The sequence below is a fragment of the Lissotriton vulgaris genome, chromosome 2_1, assembly GCF_964263255.1.
Source record: "Lissotriton vulgaris chromosome 2_1, aLisVul1.2, whole genome shotgun sequence".
NCBI lineage: Eukaryota > Metazoa > Chordata > Amphibia > Caudata > Salamandridae > Lissotriton > Lissotriton vulgaris.
Window position 1 is genome coordinate 405,208,240 of NC_141687.1, and position 15,401 is coordinate 405,223,640.

At 42.2% G+C, this 15,401-nt stretch overlaps 1 protein-coding gene across 6 annotated transcripts in view; it reads left to right on the forward strand.

The window, feature by feature from the left end:
- LOC147730473 (interferon-inducible GTPase 5-like) overlaps positions 1 to 15,401 on the forward strand; it is a 153,224-nt gene that overhangs the window by 44,509 nt on the left and 93,314 nt on the right. Inside the window, exon 1 of one of the 6 annotated variants that reach the window (XM_086955286.1) lies at positions 473 to 589. The exons of the other annotated variants lie outside the window; for them this stretch is intronic. The gene's annotated coding sequence lies outside the window, so the exon portion shown is untranslated. Of the gene's footprint in view, positions 1 to 472; positions 590 to 15,401 lie in introns of those variants that run through there. 6 annotated transcript variants of the gene reach the window in all.

The window sequence follows — 15,401 nt, forward strand, 5'->3', positions numbered from 1 at the left end:
GGCAAACAGAAATGTCAAACTCAAGCTGGACAGCATAAAATAAATAGAGCCAGGAAATAGAAAGCAAGCAAATGTGAGTTACAAACCACAAAACCAATGGTAAGCAATAGGCAGAATGCATTCAAAGGGAAGTTTTCCGAATGTCCCCAAGATGTCGTTAGCAAACTGGATAGCTGCGCTGTCTGATAGGTTTCGACCTAAAACGGAATGAAAAGCCCAAAAGAAAAAGCAGCCCGCAACAAATGACACCTCTAGAAGTGAGCTATGATGCCTCCTTTGCATAAAACATTTCTCTTCTTGCAAAGGCAGACACCTGGAGCACTCAAACTAACAGCAGTATCGCCTTCTTAGCAACAGAGATGGACTTTGGACTTACCTGCCTAAAGAATTTAAATCACATGGTTTCAGCAAAATGATATTCCACCCAGGTTTACATCAGGGCGTCTATTTGCGAAGAGCCAGGTGAGGAGATTAATGCTCTGGTATACCAGACTAGTACCGCGCCCTGCTGAGTCCGCGTAGAGGAGAACAGGTACCGGTCGAACCAACAGCTACTTTCACTTCTAGAATTTCACGCTGCAAAGCAAGGGTAGGTCATGTAAGAGAATAATTATCTTATTATTAATGATATAGCTACATCTTTTTATCTAGACATCCGCTCCTCCAAAATCTCTTTTCAATATTTGCTTTAAAGTTTGCATTATATACCATATATACTCTCTCACACTGCTATTGTCATGAGGCTACTGCTTCATTCAAGTGCAGCCTAAAGCTCTTGGTGTTTTCCTTCCTAGGCATCCTGCCTTTACATTATTCTTCTAAACCTTGTCCTTGCTTTAGCAGTGGTCTAGCGGTAGCCTAGCAGCAGGCAGACTGTTCACCTGTTTCTAGGGCCTATCAAAAGTACCTAATACAGTACAATTTCGAATGCAAGTATGGACAGCATAGCTTCAGTGGGTGTTTGGGGTGTCACACCTCCCAAATAAACGCTTTCTTGGCTCGAGAGTTCTTCCTGGGGGCATTGATTTGGGTCTGCTATGGCTCCGTTGGTTGTTCTCAATGTCTTTCTAAGAGGTTTTAACATATACATACATAAAAACCCACACACTGCACTATTCTCAGTTTTCCAGGTATAATAATGGCAATCAAACACCCAAAATGTGATGCAAAAAAATGCTTGCAAATGTCTACCCACTGGCAATCTCTTGGGGTATTATTCCAACACATTGTTGTTTGCCAAGCATGCCACTCTAGTCAGAGACACACCTAATGCAAAATCCATATGTACCTTGTTCCTCATGGGAACAGTTCATACCAAACCACGGTCATATTACACCTCCTCTCTGCAGTGTACTGTTTTTTAGTTGGTAAATTTGCTATTCACACTCCCCGAATCCCACTAACTAAGCTATGCCCTGGGCAAAAACATATGCTTCTTTCTTGAGTTTTGCATCCTGAGTGCATACTATCTCAAAAGCATCCAATAGTCGCCTTTTCTTTTTTCTTTGCATGTTCCTCTCCTACTAATTTAATCCATCGTAAAGGCATTGAAGTAAATGCAGGTAGCCACGGCTCGTGCAGGGCGTTACGCCGGGCGTTGACGTCAGGCAGAGGAGGGGCAGGGTGGGGGGTCAGGTAAGTACTGAAAAAAAAAATTGTTGCACGCGCTGCATCACATTTGGCGATGCAGCGCGGGTAACACATTTTTTTTTCCGGTACTTACCTGACATTGTCCATATCCCGCATTTTACAACCCCCCACCCTGCCCCTCCTCTGCCTGACGTCACCGCCCAGTGTAACGCCCTGCACGAGCCGTGGCTGAATGCAGGGCATAGTTTCCTTGCAAGGCAAGAATAATCTGAATAACCACTGGATTAACCCCTACCCTTGAGTTCCGAAGCAGCATGCTGCCTGGCATGAAACATTTAAATGCCTCATCAGGAGTAGTGGAAGTAACTGTCAGTGCTTAATTTGAGCTGGTGGGCACCAATGTCACCTATTGTCCGGAGCCATCACTCAGGTATTTAACCAGCATAAGACAGGAAAAACCACACAGATCGGAAAGACAGAGGAAGAGAAAGACGGAAAAATCCTCTCAAAGAGAGAAAGCAGGAACCTGCAAGAAAAAGGTAAAGAGGCAGGGAGTGTCTGGCAGTGGATTAAAGAGGCATGAAGACAGTAGGCATTGTTATTCAGCACGCTGATATTTAATTGCACAGGCTGTGAGCTTCTGAGAAGATGTTCAAGCACCAGCACTCTTTTATTTACAAATTAAGCGCTGGTGAGCACTATATAAATGCAATTACAATCCAGACCAATATAGGATTATGCAACATACTATAGAAGAAGAAATACAAATACTTCCTAATAATAATTGGAAGTATTACATAATTAATACTAATTGGAGTACTGTGGTCCTTCACTGCAATCTCTGATACTGTGACATACTTCCTCATTTTCTAGCTTTGGTAAACAAGTATTTTGAGTCCAATTGAGCGCACGGATGCAAAGATTATGCATTCTCATTCTCGCTTTTATTCAACAGCAGCCAACATGTGTGACAATGAAACATGAAAAACAGAAGAAAAGAACTACAATACCCATAGTTTGTCGGAAATAAAACTACAACTCCCTTGTGAGGATAGCATGTACCAATAGCCATCCAGTACAGCACAAAAACATTGATGAACCCTGTAGAACTACCTCTTCTTGCTGTGAGGCCAATTAGGGGTCTATTACGAGTCTGGCAGTCCACGCTCTAATAGAATGAGAAACCAGGGATGTGTCCTCTAAAATTGGGCAATCAGAATGATCTCTGCTACTGGTTTCCTCATCGGACAGGTTACTCAGGGAAATTTTGAAAAAGGGTGAAAGTATAGTTCTTCTTCAACTACTCTTGGAGAAAGGCTGGTCTGTATGGCCCAAATAGTAAATACATTTCCGAATACCACCCTTAGAGCCTCACACTTACCTCACTTTTTAATACAAGAATTCGGTTGATCGTTGTATAATCTCTAAGGGCAGAATATACATCAGCATAGAACACGTATTTTGCAATGCTTCCACCTGTAGATTAAGGGTAGGGATACAAAGTTGATAGTGACCACACCTGCACGTCACAATTGACCAGTGAATGTGAAAGTGTTCAACAACAATATTTTCTTTCAGACATGCTATACAAACTTTGTCACCAAAAAAGTAGTAATTTTGTCTTGTATCTAAATCAGATGGGACAGAGTAAAAAGAGAATACCCTCTTTGGTTGGATGCCCCACTCCTCCTGGAATTTGAAAATGCCAACTGCAATTTTGTTTATGGGTGCTCCTGCCATGGGACTCTTTGCCGCCCCTGGAGAGGAAAAGTGGCACAATGGTCATCACTGGAAAGGAAAGAATATCTCCTTTCCATGTCCTTCTACCATGGAATTGTGTTTGGAAAGGTTGATTCCCAAGCAGAAATCCTACTAGGTCTCTAGGGAATTTTTTGGCCAGACAGGCTGCCCACTCCCACCTCTCCAGCCTCCTGTCCAGGGAATGGAAAGTGTCAACAGCCAGTTTTAAGGTCTGGCATTAGCCAAAATCTTTTGATTTTACTAAACCTTTATGTATAATATACTTAGAAGGGCTCTCAGCCAGCCTTCTTCATCTGTTGGGCTGTTGTGTGATTCACATTTGTCTTCCACCCACTACAGCATACACCATGGGGCAATGTTTCAGCCTACTTTAGCCATTAGCTTACTTTGTTATGAGTCAGGAGCATTGCTCTCTTTCACACGAACCACATCCATACATAAAGTAGCTTCCTACAGTGCCTGGGACTACTATGTCTGGTTGAAAGACCCTGTACGCAAATTTTTATGGGGCATGCATAATCCAAGACCTTTTCTATGCTCTATAATTTTATGTATATATATATATATATATATATATATATATATATATATATATATATATATATATATATATATATATATATATATATATATATATATCCAAACTCGCAAGACCCCAAATTCGAAGAAAGCCACTCAAAGTTATTTATCACGTTTTAATGGCATCCTGCAGACAGTAACATGGCGGGAAATCACATCAAATGTTCTACGACAGACGCGTTTCAAGAGTCAAAGTACTCCCTTCTTCAGTGGCGTTGTGTCGTGACTACCTCAGAAGCTATGATAACAGTTCGGTTTAAGGCCACCTGTCGACCAGGGCGTGGCCGCAGCACGGCCTTCTGGATGTAGTAGTCCATAGATTAATCCCCAGTGGGAGCGCTCAAAGATAGAAAATGAGACACTTTTCAATCCCAAATGGGTAGATGCGAGAGGCCGCCCGTTCACTGTCTTGCTTCTTCGTTGCCATAGTGAGCTGAGACAAGCGCTACCTTGCATATATATATATATTTTTTTTTTACCCTGGAGCGCTCCCGGGGCGCGCCCCGGTGAGCGCCCCGGAAAGCGTAGTCTTTTGAAGCGCCCCAGGGCGCGCTCAGGAGAGCGTCCCGTTAGCGCTATTGCCGCGAACGAAAACATCATCGTGACGTATCGCATAGCCGCGTCCACGTGATACGCACAGTGTAAGCGCACCCGGAAGCACTCGAGCGAATACGATCGCGCAACGTAAACATCCGACGCGCTTACGCGCCGAGTCCCGGGGCGTGCCCCCGGGCGCGCCGCGTAAGCGCGTCGGTCATGTGACCTGAAAATAACACTTTTAATTGGTGCAGAACAGTTTTGGTTTCATAATGATGAAATCCCTGGTCTTGTGACCTGAAAATAACACTTCTCATTGGTTCAGGCCTTTTTTTTCCCAAATGATGAAAGACCCCACCTTTTTTCCTTATTCTGAAGACCTGTTTTGCAATCTTTGAGGTATATTTTGTACTTTGAAATGGCTTCAGTAGCAGCAGCGGACTTCGGAAGCATCAACTAACCAGAACCCCCGTCTGAACGCACGAGAATCATAAGACAAAGTGGTTAATATTCTCAGCCCGTTCATGTGCCAGCGTCACTACATCAAGATTGACTACAAGGAAAGTGACTAAAAAGCTTTGACCTTTTCTGCGGGTTGCCTTGGGAAAACAAAATTTTACAAATATTCGGATACCTGAGAATCAGCTCTCTGAAATAAAGATCCTAAGGATTCGCTTCTATTTCCAATCAACCAGACTCACTATAACCAACACGTGACTTAGTGCATAGAAAGTCATTTTGCAGGAGCAAATAAGCATAACTGACTCGGTACAAATGAAATTAAAACTGTCGCCATAAGAAGCAAAGTGTTGATACGTCAACCTACCCATTGTTGTGTTATATCACCTTTTTTTATTTATTTAAAATATACGAATGACGGTCACCTGACGAAGGCCTCGGGCCGAAACGCGCGTAGTTCCACTCAACCGCATTGCCTTCATCAATTATACCAACAACTGAATATTTCGTATATCACTGGGTTAATTTGTTTATGTATTTGTGTTTATGTAATTTTTTCTGTTCTCACTTATTAACTTTATACACCTTTAATTGTAAATAATTAATTGTTTGCCTGTGTCTGAATATCATGTATTACACACCAAGGTTCTTTTTAAATGTGAACAATGAATTAAATAAGTAAATGAATTTTGCACAAAGGATAAAAATAACAAACAAAATATACTAAAATCAAAAATAAATAAATTGAAGAATTTTTGTATAAATTCCCGTTTCAGCACACATTTATTTGATTGTTTTAGAGGGTCTATTATTCTGTTTGGATTTTGATTTAGGGATTATTTACGCCCTTAGAGTTTTGCTACACTGTCTTTCTCTACATAGTTTACCTTCCCTACGAGTAGCTAACTGTATACATTGTAGGGGCCCCCTTTTTCTCATAGAATAGATGCGAGAGGCCGCCCGTTCACTGTCTTGCTTCTTCGTTGCCATAGTGAGCTGAGACAAGCGCTACCTTGCATATATATATATTTTTTTTTTTTACCCTGGAGCGCTCCCGGGGCGCGCCCCGGTGAGCGCCCCGGAAAGCGTAGTCTTTTGAAGCGCCCCAGGGCGCGCTCCGGAGAGCGTCCCGTTAGCGCTATTGCCGCGAACGAAAACATCATCGTGACGTATCGCATAGCCGCGTCCACGTGATACGCACAGTGTAAGCGCACCCGGAAGCACTCGAGCGAATACGATCGCGCAACGTAAACATCCGACGCGCTTACGCGCCGAGTCCCGGGGCGTGCCCCCGGGCGCGCCGCGTAAGCGCGTCGGTCATGTGACCTGAAAATAACACTTTTAATTGGTGCAGAACAGTTTTGGTCTCATAATGATGAAATCCCTGGTCTTGTGACCTGAAAATAACACTTCTCATTGGTTCAGGCCTTTTTTTTCCCAAATGATGAAAGACCCCACCTTTTTTCCTTATTCTGAAGACCTGTTTTGCAATCTTTGAGGTATATTTTGTACTTTGAAATGGCTTCAGTAGCAGCAGCAGCTGGAGCATCTGCACCACCACCACCACCACAACCACCAAGAGGTCCACCACAAGATTACATTGGTGGTCAACAAGAGGAGGAGGAGGAAGAGGAGGAGGAGGAGGAGGAGGAGGAGGAGGAGGGGAGGAAAAGGTGGCTGCAAGAACACAATACACCATACCAGCCAAAACCACACATTGTATGGGAGTTTTTATCGATCCCAGAGGGCAAGAAAAAAGTCAATGCTGCCAAGGTGACTTGCCTAATCTGTGGCACGGAACTTTCAAGGGGGAACCCTAATAAAAAATACTCTTTTGGAAACAACACCATGATTCGCCACATGCAGCACAGGCATCCGATGAACTATTCTGCTGCAGAGATGAGGGAACTGGCCAGTAACCCTCCCAAATCTTCAAGCACCACCTCCAAAAGAAAGCAACCCACTCCATTGGGACCAGAGGCAAGGGAGACGATCCCTTGCATTCAGCCACGGTTTGGGGATTTCCGTATAACATGTATTCATTGTGGTAAGACCATCTCCTATGGTGAACTGAGCATAAAGCTCATCTTCCTTGCTGGGGACAACCACAAATGCCCCAAAAAACACAATTTTTTTTTAATTTTATTTTTTGCTCCAGTTGAGCCATTTTCAATTCCCTGTTTTTTCGTTTCTCCCCATAAAAATAACAAAAAAAATATAAAATAGTTCATAAAAGCCAAAAAAAGTACAAAATGTTCCAAAAACACTAAAAAATATAAAACAACAAAAATAAGAAAAAAAACAGTTCTTTTTAGAACTACCTCCAATTTATAAAAAAAGGCTACATTTTTTAAAAACTATGTCATTCTTCTTTCCCCATTGGCTGCTCCCCGGTCTGCTCCCCCCGCGCAAATCAAAAAAAAAATAATTTTGCACCGCGGGGCCCTTTTATAGCCCCCACATCAAACCTAGGGGGTCAAGGGGGGTCTACCCTGCCCCCTTATGGTCATTTCCCCTTTTTTTTCCCACCTCTTGTGTCTCTATCCTACCGAGACACAAGATGGCGGCCGGTCCGGACTGTTTCGAATGTTTACAGACACCCGAGAGCCAATCAGCTTTCCGTGCGCGTGTCGCGCCCGCTGCACTCCCCAGTGCGCGTCCTGGGGCGCGGCCATAGATATATATATTTTTTTGAACCTAAATTACTCAAAAGTGAGTTTGACCGCCATATGGAAATTAACATGGGGAAAACACGTTTTGGGACCCCCCTTTTATCTCGGCCCCCGCTTCACGAATCCCCCTCAAACTTCCAAGGAAGGACCGGAGCTTCGCGAGGCAAATTTGAGGAAATTTTCAGGCAGATTCGTCAACCGGCGCCAAAGTTTTTCACAATAGAATTTTGAGATTTTGCATTGAAAAAATCCTAACTATAACTACCTACTGGCGACCGCCAGTAGGTTATATATATATATATATATATATATATATATATGTATATATATATATATATATATATATATATATATATATACATATATATATATATATATATATATATATATAACCTACTGGCGGTCGCCAGTAGGTAGTTATAGTTAGGATTTTTTTCAATGCAAAATCTCAAAATTCTATTGTGAATAACTTATATATATATATATATATATATATATATATATATATATATATATATATATATATATATATATATATTAGAACAAACCCCTCCACACGAGAGAGGAATGAGTCGCCACTCCATCCGGTTGTACAAAGTTTTTATTTGCAATCAGCACGTTCTCAATAGTTTTAATCCAATGCATTTCGGTCACTTCTGTGACCTTCGTCAGAGATGAGGCACAAGCTTCGCAGGTCAGGGTAGCAAACAGTTTCTCCACACGGCCATCAAGTTTTTGTAACGTCCGTTATCGTGGCCCCCTACTGGGCGCTACGTTTTCAGCTCAGTTCAAGTTATTGTGGGATATGTAGTTCGCTACTTGCCTGTGAGCTGACCTCTTCCGTGCGCTCTCGGAAGCCCGTCACAATATCCTTTTCAACATTGGACAGGACCCTTTACCACAGTCCAGTCCGTGGCGTCACCTTACACCCTTGCGTGTTTCCACATTCAAAACGTTTAGTCCGTAGTTCGGGTGCACTGGCGCTCTTTGTTGGGCGGTGCGTGTCTCTGGGTCGGGCCAAGCCTCATAAAAATTACAACAAACCCCTCCACACGAGAGAGGAATGAGTCGCCACTCGATATATATATATATATATATATATATATATATATATATATATATTATTCAGTTTTTCCACGAAGGAAGGTTTTTCCTCATGCACTCCCGTGTGTCAGAGTCAAGAAACCACACCGGGTTTAAGGTTGATTAGCAATTATTCTTTCTTTATTTTCAGCATCCAGCAAAACCTAACGCGTTTCGGTCTCTACGGAGACCTTGCTCACAGGTTAGTGTGTTGTGGGAACAGTTTGTGTTAAATAAACAAAAGTGAAAAGGGGTAAACACTATGAAGTTACATCACTTCCTGTTGGTACCATAGTATTTCTGGGACATGTAGTTTTTGTAAATTAACAAAAAACAGTATGTTATGGATTTCCTCTGTTTGAACACAGAATGACACAGAAAATTAACAACCCGGGTTGTTAATTTTCTGAATGGGGTGAATATATTTTGAAATCTTCACTAGGACTAATGGAGATTCTTGTAAAACATGTAGAAATAGCTTTGGAAAAAATCACCAAACAATTAAAAGATCTAGAAAAAGAACTGGCCACAATAGATTTAAATCCAGAAATGAAGAAATTCAAAGAGGACCTGGAAAAATTCATTGATAAACACGAGGAAAGTGTCAGAATCCAAAAACAAACCAAATTCCAAAGGGATAAGGAAGACTATGAGGATGGACGTATTTTCACCTATGCCAAAAAATATGAAAAATTCAGAAATAGTGAATTCGGAAGTATGTCCTCTGTCTCCTCCATTGTTTCAACAGAACCAAGCCTCAGCGGGGGGGAAGAAGAACAAAGAGAAGCCAGAGCAAGGAATTCTTTTTTAGGCGATCTAAAACTGGCCTTCAACCAAAAGACTTGGGAAAAAACAATGGGTCCCCCCAGATACACAAACCCAAGAGGGAGGGGAAGAGGACGAGGAAGCACACCCCAAAGCAAACAAGGAGAGGCAAACGAAAATACGGCACAAGCTTCTGGCACAGACCGTATAGGAACAATGACACGCAACATGAGAAAAAAATGGAATGTTTAATCGAAAATGAAGAAATCTTGGAAACGGATTCAAACATTACTAACATTGACACCACCGAACATGACACTTTTCATAATCAGGAATTACAAGTGATCAATTTGTCATCAAAACAACTAAATGACATTGAATTACAAGTCCTCAAACGTGGTATGAACTTCTGCCCCACCAGTGGCATGAATTTAGCTGAAACCAGAATAGATCTTTACAAATTTATTAGAAAGATCAAACTCGCCAAACTATTTATCGACAAACCAAACATGGCTACCTACAGGAGAACAACCATACAACCGACTTTTCAAACTCCTATTGAAGATGCTGAACATTTTGTTAATCTCATGGAACTAAGCCAAGCACCCCAGGAAGGAGGTGGACATGTACAAGCATATTGTGCACAATTAGGAGCTGGAATCTCCAACATGAAACCTAAGTCCAGATTCTACCCACAACTACCACCTGGAAACAAAATTGACTTCTTTCAGGAATGTGTTGTAAAAGATCTTTACCAACTGAATACACCATTCATTAAAGACAATTTATCTAGACAAGAACGCCAGGCCCTAAACTCGCTACAACAGGATGACACAATCGAAATCAAAATCGCTGATAAGGGTGGCAACGTCGTCATTCAGGACAAGGAGGCTTACATGCGGGAAGCTTATTCACAACTCCAAAACACAGAATATTATGAACAACTAAAAACCAACCCTTTACCCAAACTGAAAGAAGAATTGGATAAAAAATTAGATTTATGGTTCTCACAAAAACTACTGGATCCTGATGAATATAAATATTTACAAACCAAACATCCCAAAATGGCAACAATTTACTTCTTGCCGAAGATTCACAAACATGCCACTAGACCACCAGGCAGACCTATAATCTCTGCGAAAGGGGCATTATTGGAACCCATTGCCAACTACATCGACGTATTCCTTTTACCCTACGTAAAGGGCTTAACATCGTATATAAAGGATACGGGTGACATGCTCAGAAGACTACAGGATACTCCATGGCAACCTACGTACAAATTAATAACAATGGACGTAATATCGCTCTATTCCAACATTGAAAACAAAATTGGTATGGAAGCATGTAAAGCCTTCCTTAAGGACAGAAGTATACAACTCGCTGATCACAACAATATGTTGCTAGAGATGATTTCTATGTGCCTGGAGCAAGACATCTTTTTATTCGGAAATGAGATCTTTCGACAGGCTAAAGGCACCGCGATGGGCTTTTCCTTTAGCCCTTCGTATGCCTGTCTCACAATGGGACAATGGGAAAAGACATGGGCATGGAGATCGGAAAATGACCAAGCAGTCCAAAAAACCATAGCATGGTTGAGATATATTGACGATTTGCTGCTAATATGGGAAGGAACAAATGAGGAATTTGAAACGTATTTCAAAATTTTGAACAACTCCAATTTTGGTTTACACTTTACTTATACGATCAGTGACTCCAGGGTCGTGTTTCTAGACACGGAGATCTTTGTCAAAGACAATGTATTGCATACCACACTACACCGCAAAAGCACAGCGACAAATGCGGTGCTACATGCGCAAAGTTTTCACCAACCCAGCCTCTTACAAAATATCCCGTATGGAGAGTTCCTCCGGATCAAAAGAATTTGTTCAAATGAAAATGACTGGAAAAAACATCAGGATTCAGCAAAAACCAGATTCTTAAAAAGAAAATATAATCCAACTTGGATACAAATTGCCTCCATTCGTTCTACTATGATCAATAGAACTGATTTATTGAAGGACAAACAAAAACCAACAGAGGTTGAACCAGAAAATATACGCTTCATCGCCACTCACTCAACGGCCAACCAAGCAATTACAAGGATTCTTAAAAAAAGACCTGGCATATTCTTCACATGGACCCCACAGTATCTCAAATTGTTGGTGATCACCCCAATGTAACCTATAGAAGGGCAAAGAACTTAAAGGACAAACTGATTCACAGCCACTTTCAAGAGCAAAAAAAACCAGAAGCCTGGCATAGACCGAAAGGATTTTACAAATGTTCAGGATGCAAAGTATGCTGCATCGCAAAGACAACCAAAGAAATAAAAATGGCCAACAAAAAAACATGGAAAATTGAACAATTAATTAATTGCAAAACTCAGTTTGTGATATACGCCCATGCCCAGTGCCCATGCTCCCAAAAATACATTGGAAGCACCAAAAAAGAACTGAAACTCCGAATTTTGGAGCATGTCCGTGCAACCATCAACTGTGATCGCAGTAATGCCATGGCCAGACACATGGAAAAAGAACATAAGGGTGACTGGAAATCCCTATCTTTCTATGGAATCGAAAGCGTTGGACCAAATCGAAGAGGTGGAGATCGTGAACTGGTGTTGAGGCAAAAGGAGTCCAAACATATCATGAACTTTCGGACCTTTTAGCCCGTTTGGGCATAATCAGGATGAAGAACTGCATTGCCACCTGTAAAGCAGTTTTGATACATTTATCAGACAGGAACTAATGCTAACCCTTTCTCTTTTTTAACTTACTGAATTTACAATTAATTTGTTTTCTATCCTGGACATATGAAAATGTGTAGTCTAAATGCCCAATTAAGCACCGGGTTGTTAATTTTCTGTGTCATTCTGTGTTCAAACAGAGGAAATCCATAACATACTGTTTTTTGTTAATTTACAAAAACTACATGTCCCAGAAATACTATGGTACCAACAGGAAGTGATGTAACTTCATAGTGTTTACCCCTTTTCACTTTTGTTTATTTAACACAAACTGTTCCCACAACACACTAACCTGTGAGCAAGGTCTCCGTAGAGACCGAAACGTGTTAGGTTTTGCTGGATGCTGAAAATAAAGAAAGAATAATTGCTAATCAACCTTAAACCCGGTGTGGTTTCTTGACTCTGACACACGGGAGTGCATGAGGAAAAACCTTCCTTCGTGGAAAAACTGAATAATTTGATCGCAGCGGGTCCTGCTGCGCCTCGCGTGCACCGCCCTAGAGCGCCCGAGAGCCTCCGCATCTGGGCCAGACGGAATCGATATATATATATATATATATATATATAGATATATATATATATATATATATAGATATATATATATATATATATAGATACATATATATATATATATATATATATATATATATATATATATATATATATATATATATATATATATATATATATATATATATATATATATAAAACCTAATTGAGGTCACCACTATGTAGTTATAGTTAGATCAACAGTTCAATAAGAAAAGCATTTTTTTGTGTTGCTAATACCTTTGGCACCTTTGGCACCATTTAACGAATCCCCACAACATTTTCCAAAAAGATGCTACGGTTTGATTAGGTTGTGCACAGAACGTTTCGATGTGATCTGTCAAGCAGTGGTTGAGAAAAACAGTGTGGTCCCAAAACACAAAATCCCCATGCATTTTCCTTAGACATCTTTAAAATGGGTCACAGCAAAAAGAGCTGAAAGGAATTGCACCAAATTGGGTAGGAAGCTAGATCTTGGTCCACAGATTCTGCTTTTTGTGATTTGGTCTAAATTCGTTCAGTAGCTTTTGAGAAATTAAAGTTAAAAAATAATTGTATATCTGCACGGTTGGGTCTGTGAGAGTCAATTTAAAAATAGAGCATTCTGATTGGCCCAGGGAGCATTATTTCCATTGGGCCATCTTGCTCACCTGGGGGTCAGACTCCCAGGGGAGCGAGTTCTCTGATTGGCAACCAGGTACAGTAGAAAAAAATTTTGCAGATAACCATTACAGGACCTGGGGATTCAGTCCCCTGTCCTGAATATGTTTAAAATAAAAAATATAAGGGGGCATGGTAGGGATACTCTGTTCCCGCGCCCCCCCCCGCCCCTGTCCCTAGGCAACATGGGCGGGGGGAACCTAGAGGAACACCCCTTGAGCCAAAAACAAAAAAAGAATCAGCAACAATTCTTATGATCCAGCGGAACTACTGTGCGATCATACAAAAAAAACATATTGGCAGCCGGGCTGCTTTAAGAATGGTCAAAAAGAATATATATGGAGAGGGGGGACATGGTCACCCCCTCCCTGAGCCGTCAGAAACCTCAGTGAGCCCAGCCCTGAGGTCCAAATCATTGAATAAGGGAAGGGGGGGCAATGCGGCACCCCTCCCTGAGCCAAGACAGACCCTAGGAGCCCACCCACATGGCCAAATGTTTTCAAAAAGGAGAGGGGGCCTCAGAGCCCACCTTTCCGGGGCCTCTAAAGTTCCCAGGGAGCCAAACTGTGGCGTGGGCTAAGCGGCCCACCTTTCTGAATCTCTAAAGGCACCAGGAAGCCCACCCCTGGGGACAAATTACTGTAACTGTGGAGAAGGCTGCATGGTCCCCCTCCCCGAGCTATTAATGGCCCGGGGATCCCATTCCCTGGGTCTGGCTCACATGCTGTGTCCCGGGGAGCCCACTCCCGGGACATAGCGGTTTGCCTGCCTGCACAGGCAGGGAAACCTGTGTTTGTGCCCGCTTGGCGGGAGATTTTTTTGATCTACCGGCAAGCGGGAGCAAACACAAAGTCTGTTCTCAGGTCAGCAGGAGCTTTGAAAATGCTCCCGCCGGCTGGGAGCAGACTTTTGATCCGTTCCCTGCCAGCAGTGATGTGGACAGGTAAACAGATCAAAATATTGCTCCAGCCTAGAGGGAGCAGCTTTAACAGCTGCTCCCTCCAGGTGGGAACAGTGCTGGCTCCCGTTGCATGCGGGCCTTGGGGCTCCTCCCACAGCCCCCAACTAGCATCTAGTGAGAGCCCCTCGATGAGCACCAACCTTTAACAGTGTGGGCCCCAGAAGATGTGCTACCCGCTCTCCTTTCTTTTTAGTGGTGGCCCTGGGGGATGGGGTTCTAAGGACCTAACAAGGCTTTGGGGGCACCCCTCCCCTTTAAATAAAAAAAAGGGCCCTAAGGGAAGGATTCCCCGTGGCCTAACAAGGCACGGAGACGGGGCCCGCACAGCCCCCACCCATTTCAATTAACAAATCGCCCTAGGGATGGGGTGCCCAGAGCCTAACAAGGAAAATAAGGGCCCAGGGGGATAACATTATAGTTAGGTGAATATTTCAGTGACAACATTACCATTTTGAACTTTAAAAAACACAGAAATTCACCAGTTATACTTAGCAGATAACTTGCACCCCCGCCATGCATTGCTTATGAACCCACATATGACATCACTCATGATATGTTCTAAGAGAATGAATGATGTGATTTGAGATGTCATCAGTGATATAAATAATACCAGTAAATAGGTATATATAGGTCATACACGTGGCCTCTTTGCTACCTTTATCCTCCCTGTAAACATGGCAGATGTTCCATCTGCCACATTACAAGTGTGTTACAGTACATGCACTGCACATAATGAGTGAGTATCATGTCTGCCAAACCCTAAGGTCCTTAATCTTTCATGGAATACAATTTGGGAACTTAGGAGAGTCTGCCCTAGGAATTGTACCCCTGTTTTCAAATTTAAATATGCTCATATTTTCCGATGAATGAATCCACAAGGTATCCTCAGACACCCTCTACCTTACTACCACACAGTGGAATGAGTTAGAATTAGCACAGTCAGTGCCCTAAAGGCACATAAAAGACAGGACTTCCTGAAAGTCAGCCTGCTGTCATGGGGAGGTGTTAGTAAAAGTTCACCTGGTACCCACACATTAGT